Genomic DNA, 17,296 nt, shown 5'->3' on the forward strand with positions numbered 1-17,296 from the left:
TCAAGTGGGATTGGCCCATTAACTAATCTGTTTTCTGTAATAATGAAAATATGCCAGATAATGAGTACTTGGTCTCTACCTCAGATGTTTTTTTTTTTAAATCTACTCTTTTTTTTAATTTAGTAAATATAAATTTCCAAAGTACAGTTCATGGATTACAATGGCTTCCCCCCCATAATTTCCCTCCCACTCGTACCCCTCCCATCTCCCGCTCCCTCCCCCATTCCATTCACATCAAGATTCATTTTCAATTCTCTTTATATACAGAAGATCGATTTAGTATATATCAAGTAAAGATTTCATTAGTTTGCACCCACACAGAAACACAAAGTTTAAAATACTGTTTCAGTACTAGTTATAGCATTACTTCACATTGGACAACACATTAAGGACAGATCCCACATGAGAAGTAAGTACACAGTGACTCCTGTTGTTGACTTAACAATTTGACACTCTTGTTTATGGCATCAGTAATCTCCCTAGGCTCTAGTCATGAGTTGCCAAGGCTATGGAAGCCTTTTGAGTTCGCCAACTTCGATCTTATTCCAACAGGGTTATAGTCAAAGCGGAAGTTCTCTCCTCCCTTCAGAGAAAGGTACCTCCTTCTTTGATGGCCCCGTTCTTTCCACTGGGATCTCACTCACAGAGATCTTTCATTTAGGTCTTCTTTTTTTTTTTCCAGAGTGCCTTACCTCAGATGTTGAAAATAGTTTCAAATTCTGTCCCACAGAAAGCTGTTCTTGAGAGTTCTCTGAATCTAACGTAGGTTAGTTGGATTCAAGAGTGCTGTTCTCCATCCATAACTCATCAGTGTCCAAGTATAAGATTAGGGTTTAGTCTCCCAATTCAGTTAGAATTGAACAGCGATTAAGCATCATTCTAAGAGGAACTGTAATCATCTGCATCAGTTTTTACACTTAGTTTTCTGCCCTTGGTGTGAATGATTAAGTCAATGATAGGGGGTCATTTATGTTACCCAACTTAATGCAATGGTATATATAAATACATACAAGTAAAATTATCAAGGAACCGAGATACCCAGAAATATAAGCCACATGGAACAGCTAATAACCAACATTAAAATAATAACAATTTCTAAAAACTGCCAGACGTAACTAATAGAACCAAGAAAAAATACATATATTTTCTTTGAGATTCCAAAAATACTTTAATTAATTTGAGCAAGAAAGTATTCCATTGATTGACTTTTTTCTTGAGCATTTCTTTTATATCATTCCATTAAATCTTTATAACAGCCTACTGAAAATTGTAGGAAGGTCCTTATGTTTTAGAAGACTGAGGCTAAAGAAATGACTTGTACAAGAAGAATTAGTTGTTGGTTACAGAACTGAGGCTTGAGTTCAGGACACTTTTCATGCATTGTGCTAACTATTGAATTTAGTGAGCTGTAACACCCTCAATGCATGACTACTTCACTTACATTCTTCTTTTTTAACTGGAATCTTCAAAAAAGCTTGTAGTACATTAACTGTTAAGCATATTGTAATAACCAAAGTTGGGACACTAGCTCTGTATTAGAAATACTCTTAAGAATTTTTTAAATGCTTACTGATATTGAAACCATAATTTATCACTATTTTATGCCTAGGAAAAAATCACCAGCTTATTTTGGATTATGAAGAAAAACAACCCATTAAATGCTTGAAAAGACTGATCCAGGTAAGACTTCTGGTGGTAATTTCCTCCTGATGGTTCCACCATAGATAAAATGAGTAAGAAATATTTATCACAAAAGGAGCTATTAAGAAAGAGTGATTAAATTAAACCACATCTTTCTTTTTTTTAATTTTTTTTTAATTTTTTTGACAGGCAGAGTGGACAGTGAGAGACAGAGAGAAAGGTCTTCCTTTGCCGTTGGTTCACCCTCCAATGGCCGCCACAGCTGGCGCGCTGCGGCCAGCGCACCACCCTGATCCGATGGCAGGAGCCAGGTACTCATCCTGGTCTCCCATGGGGTGCAGGGCCCAAGCACCTGGGCCATCCTCCACTGCACTCCCTGGCCACAGCAGAGGGCTGGCCTGGAAGAGGGGCAACCGGGACAGAATCCGGTGCCCCGACCGGGACTAGAACCTGGTGTGCCGGTGCCGCAAGGCGGAGGATTAGCCTAGTGAGCCGCAGTGCCGGCTGTACCACATCTTTCTTACTCTTTAATATTCTAGAATTCAGAATTATTTATGAGGTTTATAAGAAATTTAAAAGCAGAAAAAATTGAAAAAATTAATTATAACACTTTATGTCCTTTATATTATCTGTGTAAATTAGAAAAAATAAAATATATATGTGTATGTGTACATTCTGAGAGGCAGAGAGAGAGAAAGAGAGAGTGTGCAAGTCTGCAAGCATGCATTGTCACCCAGTGGTTTATCCCCAAGATGCCCTCAAAGATGAGTTTTGTAATGAAGCCAAATCAAGGAGCTGGAATTTCAGTCTAGTCTCCCATATTCTTGAAGGGAACACAGTTATGTGAGCCATCACTGCTACCTCCCAGAGTCTGCAAGAGGAGGTAGCTGGAGTCAGAAGACAGGGTTGGGTATCCAGTTTATGTACTCGGAATTGGTCTTAGCTACTAGACTAGTACCTGCCTGTAAAAATGATTTTTAAGTTATTGTGTTATGTTTCTCTTACAGACACATTTTGAGAAAATTTACTTGTTAAAGAAATGATGCTCCTTTTAATGTTTACAATGAAGGAATTATATTTAGCATAGGTGTATTAATTATTTGGAGCAATTTGTAACACAAAAAAAGTTACTTGTGTTGCTAAAACAATAAGAAATCAGTGTTTACAGTTATTCTCTTGCCTAAGTATTCAATTAAAATCATGGGGCAGACATTTGATGTAGTGATGAAGATGCTGCTCTGGACACCCACATACCATATTGGAGTGCCTGAGTTATAGTTCCAGTCCATTCTCAATTCCAGATGCTTGATAGTGAATATCCTGAGAGACAGCAGGTGATGACTCAAGTAGTCATGTTCCTGCCACTCAACTGGGAGCAGTGGATTGAATATCTTGCTATCAGCTGTAGCTCAAAATTTGTTGTTAGTCCATGTACATATTATTTGTTTCTAAAATTTAAAACAGTGTAAGTACTTAATATATTTTTCTGTTTAAAATATTTATGTGTGAATTATATATAATACACAGAAAAAATAGACAAAGACCTCCCTTCGGCTGGTTCATTCCAAAAACACCTGCAATAGCCAGAGCTGGTCCAGGTTAAAGCCACAGTCAGAAACATCTCCTGCAACGTGGGTGGTAGGGGCCCAACTCGCTGGGCCATCACCTGATGCCTTCCAGAATGTTCATTAGCATGAAACTAGAATGGAAGTATAACTAGGAATCAAATACAAGCACTCTGGTGTGGGTTGCAGGCATCCAAGAATTGTTTTAGCCACTAATTCAAACACTGCCTTTTTAACATAGTTGCATTAATTTGAACTTGAGAGATAATATGCTTACTCTGTTACTTTGATCTTTATTGATCTCTTGTTTTTTTTAAGATTTATTTATTTATTTGAAAGTCAGAATTACACAGAGAGAGAGAGAGAGAGACAGACAGACAGACAGAGGTCTTCCATCTGCTGGTTTACTCCCCAGTTGACTGCAATGGCTGGAGCTGTGCTGATCTGAAGCCAGGAGCCTCCTCCCAAGTCTCCCAAGCTGGTGCAGGGGCCCAAGAACTTGGGCCATCTCCTACTGCTTTTCCAGGCCAAAGCAGAAAGCTGGGTAGGAAGTAGAGCAGCCAGGACTTGAATAAGCACCCACATGGGATGCCAGCACTGTAGATGGTGGCTTTACCTGCTATGCCACAGCGCTGGCCCCCGATCTCTTTTTTTTTTTTTTAATTTATTTATTTGAAAGAGTTACAGAGATAAAGAGAGAGAGATAGAGAGATGCCTTCCATTCACTGGTTCACTACCCAAATGGCAGCAATGGCCAAAACTGCACTGACCTGAATCTAGGAGCCAGTTTTTCCAGGCCACCACATGCGTACAGGGGCCCAAGGTCTTGGGGCATCTTCTACTTTCCCAGGCCATAGCAGAGAGTTGGATCAGAAGTGGAGCAGCCAATACTCGAACCAGCACCCATATGGAATGCCAGCACTGCAGGCGGAGGCTTTACATACTACCCACACTGCCACACTTAGTACCTGGGCGAGACACAGCCCAGGTACTAAGAGAGAAAAACTGCCATCCCAGAATATTATATCCTGCAAAGCTCTCATTTGTGAATGAAGGTGAAATAAAGACCTTTCATAGCAAACAGAAATTGAAAGAGTTTGTTGTCACTCATCCAGCCCTGCAAAAGATGCTTAAAGATGTGTTACACACAGAAACACAGAAACACGGTCATCAATTTGAAAGAAGGTAAAGGAAGGAAACCTCACAGCAAAAGATCACAGAGAATTCAAAGCATATATTAGAAAATATCTTTGGCAAATGGCAGGGCAAAGTTACTACTTATCAATAGTCACATTGAACATTAATGGCCTGAACTGTCCAGTTAAAAGACACAGATTGGCTGATTGGGTTAAGGAACAAAACCCATCTATTTGCTGCTTACAAGAAACACATCTTTCCAACAAAGATCCATACAGACTGAAAGTGAAAGGCTGGAAAAAGATATACCACGCCAACAGAAATGAAAAAAGAGCGGGCGTAGCCATCTTAATATCGGACAACATAAACTTTAACACAAAAACTGTTAAGAGAGACAAAGAGGGGCACTATATAATTGTGGGGAGCAACTGGGAGCAACTCGGACTAGACTAATTTACTGGAATTAAGACTTATTCTATGCACCTGCTTTCCCACAATATGGCGCTGGGAGAGGAGGAAATAGCTTCTACACAGCTGCCTCCAGTTCAACCAATAAACAGCAGGACCTGCTCCTGATTGGAGGAGAGCAGCGTACTTGGCGTGTGGGTAGCAGAGTTGGGATTGGCGGAAGAGGACTATAAAGGAGGAGAGAGACAACATGCACCAGGAACATCTATCTGAAGGAACATCTGAGGGAACACCTGTGCAGCCCCCGAGAGAGCCGGCCGGCGGTGTGCTGCTCCCCCCGCGGAAGTGGGGAAAGTGGCAGGGGGAACCGCCCTTCCACGGAGGTGGAAGGGACGGTAGCCAACCCGGGAAGAACCAGCAGCAAACCCGGGGAGGGCCGAGCAGACGAAAGAACAGCGCAGGGTCCTGTGTCGTTCCTCCACGAAGAGGGGGAGCGACATATAATGATTAAGGGATCAATTCAACAGGAAGATATAACGATTATCAATGTATATGTGTTAGACCCTCGGAGTGAGGATGCTAACACGTCGAGAGGCACACCCCAAAGACTCAGACTCCAGACCAGCTGATGCAAAAGCAAGAGGATTTATTCGGCGTCTGCGCAGACGGGCCTCCTGAACTCAGGAGTCCAGAGAGCGCCCCCAGTACAAAGCCACACAGTTTATATACCCGCAGCAACCAATCAAAAGCACTATAGAGTCCATGCACACAGCAGTCCAATCCGCGAGCTGATCATGTGAAGGGCATGGGTCTTCTATCCAATCAGCTACGGGATCACATGGGAGGCATGCACCTCGTCACCATTTTGTTGTTTACTTCATTAGTAGTTCCTTTCCCTGCCAGTGCCATCTTGTTCACCCTGAGGGGGGACAACGTCTCGCTCCCTTTGTTCCCCTTGTGGGAGAGCGGCGTCCCGCTTCCCACACCGTTATTTGAGTATTAGGAGGTATACAAACTGGGTTAGGTCTTAGCACAGCCAGGCACAAGTGTCGCAGCTAGCTAAGCATAGGGTCCCTTATTTTATAGCTGTACCTAATTTTAGCTTTGGGGGAAAAAGTTTAGGGCTGTAATTTTAAACTTTAATTTTTATTTGGGTCAAAGGTGACTTCTTGTTTTTAATGGTATTGGCTTAGGTCGCTCCATCTTGGTTTGATTTTTAAGGTTCTTCATATGCACTTAATTACAGGGCACCTGTTTATTTAAAAGATTTGTTAAGGGACTTAAAGGGAGACTTAGACTCCTATATAATAGTACTGGGGGACTTCAATACTCCACTCTCAGAAATAGACAGATCAACAGGACAGAAGATCAACAAGGAGCTGTCGCCGCAGCTCACTAGGCTAAACTTCTGCCTGCGGCGCCGGCACACCAGGTTCTAGTCCCAGTCGGGGCGCCGGATTCTGTCCCAGTTGCCCCTCTTCCAGGCCAGCTCTCTGCTGTGGCCAGGGAGTGCAGTGGAGGATGGCCCAAGTGCTTGGGTCCTGCACCCCATGGGAGACCAGGATAAGCACCGGCTCCTGTCATCGGATCAGAGCGGTGCGACGGTCATGGCGTGCCGGTCGCAGCGTGCCAGCCGCGGCGGCCATTGGAGGGTGAACCAACGGCAAAAAGAAGACCTTTCTCTCTGTCTCTCTCTCTCACTGTCCACTCTGCCTGTAAAAAAAAAAAAAAAAAAAAAAAAAAAAAAAAAAAAAAAAAAAAAGATCAACAAGGAGACAGTAGATTTAAACGACACTATAGCCCAAATGGATCTAACAGATATCTACAGAACTTTTCATCCTACACTTAAAGCATTTACATTCTTCTCAGCAGTACATGGAACCTTCTCTAGGATTGACCACATACTAGGCCATAAAGCAACTCTCAGCAAATACAAAAGAATTAGAATCATACCATGCAGCTTCTCAGACCATAAAGGAATAAAGTTGGAAATTAGCAACTCAGGAATCCCTAGAGCATATGCAAACACATGGAGATTGAACAACATGCTCCTGAATGAACAATGGGTCATAGAAGAAATTAAAAGGGAAATCAAAAATTTTCTGGAAGTAAATGAGGATAACAGCACAACATACCAAAACTTATGGGATACAGCAAAAGCAGTGTTAAGAGGAAAGTTTGTATCAATAGGTGCCTACATCAAGAAATTGGAAAGGCACCAAATAAATGAGCTTTCAATTCATCTCAAGGATCTAGAAAATCTGCAGCAAACCAGACCCAAATCTAGTAGGAGAAGAGAAATAATTAAAATCAGAGAAGAAATCAACAGGATTGAATCAAAAAAAAATTACAAAAAATCATCCAAACAAGGAGCTGGTTTTTTGAAAAAATAAATAAAATTGATACCCCATTGGCCCAACTAACTAAAAAAAGAAGAGAAAAGACCCAATCAATAAAATCAGAGATGAAAAAGGAAACATAACAACAGACACCACAGAAATAAAAAGAATCATCAGAAATTACTACAAGGACTTGTGTGCCTGCAAACAGGGAAACCTATCAGAAATGGATAGATTCCTGGACACATGCAACCTACCTAAATTGAACCAGAAAGACATAGAAAACCTAAACAGACCCATAACTGAGACAGAAATTGAAACAGTAATAAAGGCCCTCCCAACAAAGAAAAGCCCAGGACCAGATGATTCACTGCTGAATTCTACCAGACATTTAAAGAAGAACTAACTCCAATTCTTCTCAAACTATTCAGAACAATTGAAAAAGAGGGAATCCTCCCAAATTCTTTTTATGAAGCCAGCATCACCTTAATCCCTAAGCCAGAAAAAGGTGCAGCATTGAAAGAGAATTACAGACCATTATCCCTGATGAACATAGATGCAAAAATCCTCAATAAAATTCTGGCCAATAGAAAGCAACAACACATCAGAAAGATCATCCACCCAGACCAGGTGGGATTTATCCCTGGTATGCAGGGATGGTTCAATGTTCACAAAACAATCAGCATGATACACCACATTAACAGACTGCAGAAGAAAAACTACATGATTATCTCAATAGATGCAGAGAAAGCATTTGATAAAATACAACACCCTTTCATGATGAAAACTCTAAGCAAACTGGGTATGGAAGGAACATTCCTCAATACAATCAAAGCAATTTATGAAAAACCCATTGCCAGCATCCTATTTTTTGAATTTTTTCTGTCACTTTTCTTTAAAAATTTTAAGCATGACCTTTTTTAAATAAAAAGAGAAAATTATTTTATATTCTTCCAGTATGTTTACACTAAGCCTAATATGGGTCTAGACTACTTTTTTTTTTTTACAAGAGATACCTAGGCACTTAACACATTTAATTTTTTTTTAATTTTTTTAATTTTTTTTTATTTTTTGACAGGCAGAGTGGACAGTGAGAGAGAGAGACAGAGAGAAAGGTCTTCCTTTTGCCGTTGGTTCACCCTCCAATGGCCGCCGTGGCTGGCGCGCCGTGCTGATCCGATGGCAGGAGCCAGGTACTTATTCTGGTCTCCCATGGGGTGCAGGGCCCAAGTACTTGGGCCATCCTCCACTGCACTCCCTGGCCACAGCAGAGAGCTGGCCTGGAAGAGGGGCAACCGGGACAGAATCCGGCGCCCCGACCGGGACTAGAACCCGGTGTGCTTGCACCGCAAGTTGGAGGATTAGCCTAGTGAGCCGCGGCGCCGTCCTTAACACATTTATTTATCACATAAATGTATGATGTTTCTCCAGTTTTTGAAACTTGAATTATAGAAATATTGGTTCATTGAGGAAAGGCTATCATGTTATAGTTTCAGTCAATTTTTATCTTAACATAGTACATTCATTAGAAGGTTTCTCTTATTACCTATAAAAGGATCTATATAAGGATTTTATACATTTTATGTATTTCATATAGACTTTTAACAGTTTTAAGAGCATAATGATACTTCCCACTGTCCTTCCCTCACTTCCTTGCACCCACACACCCTCCCCTTCTTGTCTTATTTTTGATTTATGTGATGACATGCTTTCAATTTATTTTATAATCACAAGGTTAATCCTCCACTAAGTAAAGAATTCAACGTGTAGCATGTAAAAATACCCCTGTTCTTCAGAAGTATAGATAAGAGCTTCAAACAATAATCAAATCTCAAAATGTCAATTTCACTTATATATTTTTAACTTTTATTTAATGAATATAAATTTCCAAAGTACAGCTTATGGATTACAATGGCTTCCCCCCCATAACGTCCCTCCCACCCGCAACCCTCCACTTTCCCGCTCCCTCTCCCCTTCCATTCACATCAAAATTCATTTTCGATTCTCTTTATATACAGAAGATCAGTTTAGCATACATTAAGTAAAGATTTCAACAGTTTGCTCCCACACAGAAACATAAAGTGAAAAATACTGTTTGAGTACTAGTTATAGCATTAGATCTCAATGTACAGCACACTAAGGACAAAGATCCTACATGAGGAGTAAGTGCACAGTGACTCCTGTTGTTGACTTAACAAATTGACACTCTTGTTTATGGCATCAGTAATCACCCTAGGCTCTTGTCATGAGCTGCCAAGGCTATGGAAGCCTTTTTGAGTTCACTGACTCTGATTATATTTAGACAAGGCCATGGTCAAAGTGGAAGTTCTCTCCTCCCTTCAGAGAAACGTACCTCCTTCTTTGATGACCTGTTCTTTCCACTGGGATCTCACTCACTGAGATCTTTCATTTAGGGTTTTTTTTCCCCAGAGTGTCTTGGCTTTCCATGCCTGAAATACTCTCATGGGCATTTCAGCTGGATCTGCAGGCCTTAAGGGCTGATTCTGAGGCCAGAGTGCTGTTTAGGACATTTGCCATTCTATGGGTCTGCTGTGTATCTCACTTCCCATGTTGGATCGTTCTCTCCCTTTTTTATTCTATCAGCTAGTATTTGCAGACACTATTCTTGTTGATGTGATCCCTTTGATTCTTAGTCCTATCATTATGATCAATTGTGAACAGAAATTGATCACTGGGACTAGTGAGATGGCATTGGTACATGCCACCTTGATGGGATTGAATTGGAATCCCCTGGTATGTTTCTAATTCTACCGTTTGAGGTAAGTCAGCTTGAGCATGTCCCGAATTGCACATCTCTTCCCTCTCTTATTCCCACTCTTATATTTAACAGCGATCACATTTCAGTTAGGTTTCAGCACTTAAGAATAATTGTGTATTGATTACAGTATTCAACCAAAAGTATTAAGTAGAACAAACAAAAAAAATACTAAGAGGGATAACATATTAAGTTGCTTATCAACAGTCAGTGTGAGGGCTGATCAAGTCACCATTTCTCCTAGTGTTCATTTCACTTTAACAGGTTTCTTTTTTGGTGCTCAGTTAGTTGTCACCTATCAGGGAGAACAAGTGGTATTTGTCCCTTTGGGATTGGTTTATTTCACTCAGCATAATGTTTTCCAAATTCCTAACAGGAATCACTTATATTTTGTGTTTTGTATTTGTTACCAGAAGTCAGAGAAAAAAAATCATATATTCTTCTTTTAAATTTTGTATTTATTTAAGGTGAACAAATTTCATGTATTTTATATATGCAGATTTAAGAGTAATGATATTACCACAATATCCTCACTCCCATCAATGCTCCCACCCATCCTCCTTCCTGATTTTTCATTTTAAATTTTACAATGGCATACATTCAATTTATTTTAGAATCACTAAATAAACCATCCATGAAATAAATAATTCAACAAGTAGTTTGTAGAAAAACCACTTTTCCTCAAGAGTGTAGGCAAGGGCTGTAAACCATAAGGAACTTTCAAGATGTCAATTTTGTTCATATGCGTTAAACTTTTGTACTCTGTATATTACCACAAATCCAGGAAAAATGCAATGTTTGTCTTTTGGGGACTGCTTATGAAACTAAGCATAATCATTTCCAGTTGCATCCATTTTGTTGCAAAAGACAGGATTCCATCCTTTTTTGTTACTGAGTAGTATTCCATAGTGTATATAATGCCACATTTTTATTTTGAAGAAAATTTTGCTTAAGTTTTACAAGTTTCATGTATTTCCTCTATACAGATTTAGAAACATAGTGATTCTTCACATTCTACCCTCCCTCCCTCCCCTGCTACATTTTATTTTATCCAGTTATCAGTTGATGGGTATCTAGATTGATTATATATATACCTGGCATAAGTAAATGTAAATCCTCTATTTAAAAAGGCACATTCTTTTCAGAACTTGGGCTTTACCACAACAAAACAAAAGGCAATAAGCAGTAAAATCAAAGCTAACTGAATTCACAAGGAAATGTTGCATCAGCAGTAAGATCCATGAGAAAAAATGCAATCAAAACAGACTCAAGCATTTATCATCATAACTTATTATTCTCATGGATCTGATTCCACCATGCCACAGATACCAAAATCTAAAGATGCTCAAATCTCTTACACAAAAGGTATATTATTTGCATATAATCTATGCATTATTATATTATACATTAAATCACTCCTAAATTACTTGTTTTATTTTATTTTTTTTTTTGACAGGCAGAGTGGACAGTGAGAGAGAGAAACAGAGAGAAAGGTCTTCCTTTTGCCGTTTGTTCACCCTCCAATGGCCGCCGCGGCCAGCGCGCTGCGGCCGGCGCACCACCCTGATCCGATGGCAGGAGCCAGGTGCTTCTCCTGGTCTCCCATGGGGTGCAGGGTCCAAGTACTTGGGCCATCCTCCACTGCACTCCCTGGGCACAGCAGAGAGCTGGCCTGGAAGAGGGGCAACCGGGACAGAGTCCGGCGCCCCGACCGGAACTAGAACCCAGTGTGCCGGCGCCGCAAGGTGGAGGATTAGCCTAGTGAGCCACGGCGCCGGCTACTCCTAAATTACTTGTAATGGTTAATACAATGAACATGCTTTACAAATATTATTGACTGTATGTTGAGGAATAAAGACTGAAACTAAAGTCTGCATATGTCTCACATAGATGCAACCATCAGAGGTCAAATTAAATACAGTGTGATTTTTTTCAGCTGCAGTTGGTTGAACCTAGACACAAAGAACTCATTTATAGAGTGGGTCTTTAGCATTATTTTAGCACATTTATAAAAGATCCACAGGAAAAAAATGCTATAAATTAAAACCCCAACCACCATGGTAGCCAGCTCAGAGGAGCTGATGTTGTGTGATGGTGACAATGGCCTGCTAGTCCTCTTGTATAATATTGGCTATTCTCTGAGAAATTGGCTAACAAAATGTATGCACTGGATACAATGGTGCAGATGTCATGAAATGCTTCATCATGGACCTTAAGTCCTGTGCAGATCTATGGTCATCAGATCTGTGTTTCTTAATTGGTTGTAGAGATATATTACAAGGATCTCTACAGGGCTGGATTGATCCCAGAATAATGAACCAATTTAGAGCTAGTTAGATCCCTGTTGTTGCTTCAGGTCTAGCTGGGCCAGTGTTCAGTCTGCTTTAGATGGTCTTTACAGATCAGGCATTGACATCTCATTGCACGTGACCTTGGACCCATATTTCTGGATTAACCCCAACTAAAGTATCTTCTGGAATGGTCTCAGGATCCTTAGGCACTTCTTGGAGGAGAGCTACTTATTCTTATTCTGCCTCTAAGCTCCTTGGAACTCTCACTTCTTCTTCTTTTTTTTTTTTTTTTTTTTTGACAGGCAGAGTGGACAGTGAGAGAGAGAGACAGAGAGAAAGGTCTTCCTTTGCCGTTGGTTCACCCTCCAATGGCCGCCGCGGCCAGCGCGCTGCGGCCGGCGCACCGCGCTGATCCAATGGCAGGAACCAGGAGCCAGGTGCTTTTCCTGGTCTCCCATGGGGTGCAGGGCCCAAGCACCTGGGCCATCCTCCACTGCACTCCCTGGCCACAGCAGAGAGCTGGCCTGGAAGAGGGGCAACCGGGACAGAATCCGGCGCCCCAACCGGGACTAGAACCCAGTGTGCTGGCGCCGCTAGGCGGAGGATTAGCCTAGTGAGCCGTGGCGCCGGCCTGGAACTCTCACTTCTACTCAGTCTTGACTTAAATACAGTTTTCTAGACCAGGAAGTCCTGTGTAAGTAACACTCAACAGAAGCTGATTACACATAGTTGGCAGGTCTCCTCTCAAGAATACCATGGGCTGCTCAAGGACATATAGAAATGAATGAGTCAGGGCTGGCACTGTGGCGTAGTAAGCTAAGCCTCTGCCTGTGGATCTGGCATCCGTTATGGCTGCTTGCTCATGTCTTGGCTGCTGCTTTTCTAATCCAGCTCTCTGCCTTTGGCCTGTGAAGCCATTGGAAGCCTGGCTCCTGACTTCAGATAGGCTCAGCTCCAGCTGCTGTGGCCATCTGGGGAATGACCCAGTGGACAGAAGACCTCTTTCTCTGTCTCTCCCTCTGAATGTAACTCTCTCTCTCATAAATAAATAAATAAATAAATAAAATCTTTTTTAAAAAATAAATGAATGAATCAAGAGTTTTAGAAACTATTTCATAGCTCAGAGGCTCCAGAAATCTTTTTATATCTCCTCTCTCTGGCATGCCTTTAATGCTAAATCCCTCATAGGGAACCAGTGTCCCACTCAGAATTGACTGCAGAGTATGTGATGTCAGTGTTGAACAAAAATTCCAAGTTATCTCCTTTTAACTCTAGGATAACCAATAGCTGCTTTGGGGATTTAGATTTTATCATTAGGAACCAATCAGTGAGTTCCACTGGCCCCATTAATTTTCTTCTGTGAAGAGCAGCTTAAAGGAATGGTGTTTTCCTTGAAGCCTCCCCTTCTGTGGCAGCTTGGACACTGTCATTTTAAGCTATCCCTCTTTTTGTGGTATGGGCATGCCTTAGACCTAAAATTCTCTAGTGGCTTATTGTTGTCTCCACATTGTGGGTTAGACTTGCCCATGGCAGCCTCCCTCATCTTTCTGGTTTCCCTAGAGCAGACTGGAGAGAAACAGCCAAAAAGCCACCTGCTTTTACGTCTTTCAGTAGTCCTCCCAATCATCTGCTACATCTTCATTGTCAAAAACCTCCCCTTGGCTTATAGCTGATATCGTGCTGTTTAATGCCCATCATGCAATCAGGGAGGGGTGGATATGGTGCCAACGAAGTTGCTCCTATCAATGAAGGACTAACCTTACTTTCATAAAGAGGTGTTTCATTTTCCTATTAAAGTACTTTCAGAAGGACTGGACCTTACTAGAACGAGACAGGAAGGGCACAGAGAAGAGCACATCCCACTGTGATAAGGATGATGCCATACAGAAAAAGTTGACCAAAGCCCAAAATGGTGCTCCAGTATACATGATGGGAAACCGATTTTTCTAATTGGGCAGTCATAGAAAGCAGCAAAACTCAAAAAAACTATTAGGGAATGTGCAGACAATGAAAAATAAAATCTCAGATGTAATACCAAAAAGTGATGGAGATATAAGCCAAAATAATACAGTTATTTTCAGCGGGCACCCTAAGCATCCCAGGCGGCGTCCCAGCCCTCCACCCCCACCCCACAGGCACTAGATCGTGCACGTTGGGGAGTGGGGACTCGGAGACCAACCTGGAGGCGCTCTTCAACGCCGCCATGAACCCCAAGATGGCCAACGTGCCCCAGACCGTGCCCATGAGGCTCTGAAAACTGCCCAACTCCTTCTTCAAGCTGCTGGAGCCCAAATCCCACTCCGGACAGGCCAGTACTGATGCAGGCTGCAGGAGCCCGACACCACAGCATGTTCAAGCTCATTCCTCTCCAGCTTCCCTGCAGCTAGGATCCCTTTCTCCTGCGACACTGACCCCTGCTGGAGTAGTCTCCCACCCAGCAGCTACACCCACAACTCAACATCTTCAACACTCGTCTTTTGAGATATTGACAATGTTCCCGAAGGAGAGAAACAAGCCAGGCCTCAGGATGGAAAATTTACTATATAAACCATAAGAACAAGGCCATCTCTTGGCTAGATCCAAGGCTTGACCCTTCATTTTGCCATGAACCAGAGAATCGAGTGGTCCATGAAACAGCCACCACCCCTTGCTCCCCAGAGCCCACAGTGGGGTGTATCTAATACTGAATAATCAATGCTGATTTGAAGAGATAGCTGAAACTAAGGCTGAAGACTGTTTTACTTTCAGTTTGTTTGTTTTTTTTTTTTCCTCCTAGTGTTATCATTAGTCACATAGTGACCTTGATTTTATTTTAGGAACTTATAAGGCATGAGACAATTTCCATAGGAATATATTAATTATTGCCACATACTCTAGTATAGGATTTGGTGGCTATTTTTAATGTTTTTTTTTTTGGAACCCAGGCAAATTACCATGTTTATGAGTCTGTTTAAAGGTGTAGCTTGGAGCAATTATTGTAGTTCTTTAGGTAAAATCTACATTTCCTAGATTTTTTGTTTTTGTTTTTAAAGATTTATTTATTTATTTGAAAGTCAGAGTTACAGAAAGAGAGAGGAGAGGTAGAGAGAAAGGTCTTACATCTGATGGTTCACTCCCCAATTAGCCACAATGGCCAGAGCTGCGCCAATCTGAAGCCAGTAGCCAGGAGCCAGGAGTTTCTTCCCAGTCTCCCACGTGGGTACAGGGGCCCAAGGACTTGGGCCATCTTTCACTGCTTTCCCAGGCCATAGCAGAGAGCTGGATTGGAACTGGAGCAGCTGGGTCTTGAACCGGCACCCATATGGGATGCCAGTCGTTCAGGCCAGGGCATTAACCCACTGAGCCACTGCACTGGCCCCCCACATTTCGTAGTTTTTTACCATCTTATTTAAATCTTGATTCGCTCTCTGTATACACACACACACACACACATAAACACACACTTAATATGTTTATAATAGTGTGATAGCAGAATGTATCTTTGTTTTTAGGTTTCTCTACTTTCCAGTTTATTTTTAAAATGGTAGCTTTGAATGTATGCATTTAGAGTACATGGCTAGTAGTTTATATTTCACAGATAGTTTAAATTTGATTGGGATAATCTACAGATGTTTGAGGTAGTTTAGTATTCTAGAAAGGGCTATTAATATGGATCGTCCCTAGAGGAGTACTGCATGCCCTCTGCACACACAATAAGTAGTATCTGATGGATTCGAAAGGAGCAAACAAGAAATGGCTTTATTTTCCCCCTTGGGCTTCCCTGGACTAATTTGGAGTCTTGATGGCATATCACTGAGTAGTTAAATCATGTGCACGACAGAAGTAAGCTTTATAATGGTTTGCTGCTTTAGCTTTGGAAGTTTATTTCACCTTAGTCTTGAAAGTCAATTCTAGTACTTTGATTTTATTTGTAATGAACACATTAAAGACTAGATTGAAATATTACCTGCAAAATTGTTGTTATAAGACTTGTTCCTACTTCCATATGCTGAAAATTGACCCTGGATAGTACATAGAATACCATAAGGTATGAGTTAGCTGGTAAAGTGATCAGACTGAAAAAATGTACATTGGTAGTTGAAATTAGCAAAGAAATAGAGATAATCATGATTATACCTTTTTTTTCTGGTTACAAGTTTATTTAACACAAAATAATCCCCTCCAACTTTACTGGGGTGGCTGACCATGTCCACGACCAAATCCGCCTCTAAACTGGAATTCAGTTGCTGACCCAGTCCCAACCTCATCTTTCCTGTCGGCACCAGGGGGCACAGCGTCTGTACTTGTCTCTGTCGGCTTCCCCTCTTGTGAGTCTTGCAGGCCGCTCCCCTTCCAGACCTTTGGGGCTAGGCCTGACGGTCTCAGGTCGGCTGCGGCACAGGGTGGCTGGCACGATCTTGGGGGGCAAGCAGAGGTAGTCCCGGGGATACTGGATGCCCTCGTTGGTGAGGTACCAGTAGAAGTGTCTCTACGCGAACTGCTCCTTCACGTAGCCTCCAGACTTGAGCGACTGCATGGCCTTCATGACGTGGAGGTTGGCCACATTCTTGTCCGCCAGCTCTGGGTGCTTTGGCCTGTGCACGTCCTTTTTGGCTACCATCACCCCCTCCTTGAAGAGGAGTTCGTAAAAGGCAATGTGATTCTTCTTGGGCATCAACATCGCAGCGGCTGTTGGGTTCGGAGGCAAGGCTGGAAAGCTATACCTTTATTTTTACAGGAAGAGATATAATTAGAGTATGTGTCTACAGTAGTAATAATGGTTTCCAAAGAGTATTTTTTAAAGGAACAAAATGAGCATGAATTAACTCTTCAGTATAAGCTATGAAGTAATAGTTGGTTATGAATTATAATGCCACCAGCTAGTATCCCTGTTTCTAGAGTAAGCCCTTATTTTCAAGGGTTTATGACAGACATAAAATACCTTTTCCTGCTAAAGCTGCTATGAAAAGCCTCAACCTGGGCAGGTAAATTTTTTTTCAATTATTACATCTAAATATTTTGGCCCTTTGATTTGGAGGAGTATAAAAATGGAAGAAATTTTATTTTAAGTACTTTCAGTGCTGAGAAAATGCAATCTCTGTGTTGTATATAATGATTCATAGGTCGATCATTCAAAAAATTGACTTTAAGTCTTTTATT

At 41.5% G+C, this 17,296-nt stretch overlaps 1 pseudogene; it reads right to left on the reverse strand.

Annotated features, from left to right (window-relative positions):
- Positions 1-16,324: 16,324 nt before the first annotated feature.
- On the reverse strand, positions 16,325-16,979 carry LOC100349015 (small ribosomal subunit protein eS10 pseudogene; annotated as a pseudogene).
- Between the last annotated feature and the right edge of the window lie 317 nt (positions 16,980-17,296).

This window comes from Oryctolagus cuniculus, chromosome 13 (assembly GCF_051225735.1).
Source record: "Oryctolagus cuniculus isolate XC-2025 breed Fujian yellow rabbit chromosome 13, ASM5122573v1, whole genome shotgun sequence".
Taxonomy (NCBI): Eukaryota; Metazoa; Chordata; class Mammalia; order Lagomorpha; family Leporidae; genus Oryctolagus; species Oryctolagus cuniculus.